The following is a 2010-nucleotide window of genomic DNA, read 5'->3' on the forward strand; positions in this document are numbered from 1 at the left end:
GAAAATTATTACATTTTGCCAAGAAAATCTTGTTTCAATCTCTACTCTTATAATTTTCAAATACTACAAGTTTCTGGGCATTTGTTTAGCTTTGTTTTAATTTATTATTTATCATCTCCTTATTTTATATATATTATATATATAGATAAGAAATAGTTTTTTTCTCAAATAATGAGTGTTTTGCTTGTAACTGTTAAATACAATGTATGAGATATTTGTTAAAAATATATTAGATTTAATTAGGAGTAATTTTTAATATTTTAAATTTATATTTTACTATTTGGTCCTTCCGATAATTACATTTTTAAAACTCTCTAATAAATATTATCTTTTATAGATTCATGTTATAATTTCCCCCATTCTCTTCTGTTGCGTCGAGTGGAGTGGAGAGAAAAATGCTGTTAAATTAAAATCCCTTATATTCTAATTCATAAAACGAATCATAAAAAAAAATGTTATTGATGAAGAAAAAGAGCAAATGTGTGTAATGTAACGAGTAACCACAAAATTCGCATTCACGGTTTGGGATTTAACACGAATCAATCATTGTTGGCAGAAGCATTTAGCTAACGTGATAACCGGTTGTGTTTAAAAAATAATTTATATTTTTAAAAATTTTATTTATCTTGATAAATGAGGAAAAAGAATTTAAATAAATAAAACCGAAAAAAAGGATTTATTTAGCACGTGGAAAAATATTTAGTTTGAAAACAAAAATTTACTTTATTTATAAAAATTGTTAAATTTAGTAAAGCACGGCGACTATAATATTTTGAAGAGTATCTTTGTTATCAATGTTCTGTTTTTTTATTTAGTTAAAAAATAAAGGGTGAATCACATTTAAGGACCCTCAATAAAATTATTCATCGACAAGAATTAAAACGAAATGGATTGTTATTAAAATGAGAATATGATTTTTTTTTCTCAAATGAGATTTATTGTTAGTCATTGTTTGTGAATAATTTTTTTTAAGAGATCCTTGAATGTGATTTTTTCAAAAATAAAATATGCTTGATAGTGACCATTGGCATCTAAAAATTACTTTTATATTACACTTTATAACAAAAATAATTAAAATGTGTTTCTTATAAATAAGCAGAAAGTAATATTTTTTTATCTATATAGTTTTTTAATAAGATTTTAATTTTAGCCTGGGTAATAATGGGTTTCAAACCTTCACAGATTCTCATGACAATTGCTAACATAGTCAACAATGTTTACTAATTGTGTAAGCCAAAATTGAAGCATTGGATCCAATTACAAAGGTTCTTGAAGTCCAAGCTAGAAAAAAAAGAACTCAGCCCAATTATAGTTCAACTTAATGAAAATAAGTGAGATGGTGTGTTTAAAGGAATGTCTGATAGAGTCGTGCTCACTCCTCATACTCTACGAGATTCTCGACTTATCCATGCCTAATACTTTGTATGATGGAGCTCCTCTAAGGAGCTGCAGGCCTAAATAGTTATTTACTTTTAATGGCATCAAAATCAAAATTTAAAAGGAACACGCCGTTGTCATTTTGTTATAAACAAAAACAGCAATTACATAATTAAAAGGACACTCAACATTCTACCAAACTTATACTACACTTGCCCAATCCAATTACTTTATTTTTTGACTTGTGTCTTCTTCAACCTTGTCCTATGCAACTTATTTTTTTCTATGTAAAATTAATTTCTTAAGCTAGTTTCTCAAACTTATCAATTTCTCTATATTTAAGGAAACCTTCGTTTTATTTTTACTTTTTCTTTTTCAAGTAATACTATTGATTTTTATGTCCTCTCATGACGTATTCATTATTGTTCTTGCAAATCACTTGACTCTTTAGAAATTGATTTTGGGAACCCATTTTAATTGTCTGATTATGACTTCTCTTTTAAGGGCACGCTTTTTTGGTACATTCAAACAGTTGTGACGCTCTGATCCTTCACTAAAAATCATGCAAATGCTAATGTACAAAACATATTTATAAATTTATATATTTTTATCACTAACCTTAACTTTCAATGT

The sequence above is a fragment of the Prosopis cineraria genome, unplaced genomic scaffold (genome assembly GCF_029017545.1).
Source record: "Prosopis cineraria cultivar Desert tree isolate PC_DT_omini unplaced genomic scaffold, ASM2901754v1 PC4, whole genome shotgun sequence".
Lineage (NCBI taxonomy): Eukaryota > Viridiplantae > Streptophyta > Magnoliopsida > Fabales > Fabaceae > Prosopis > Prosopis cineraria.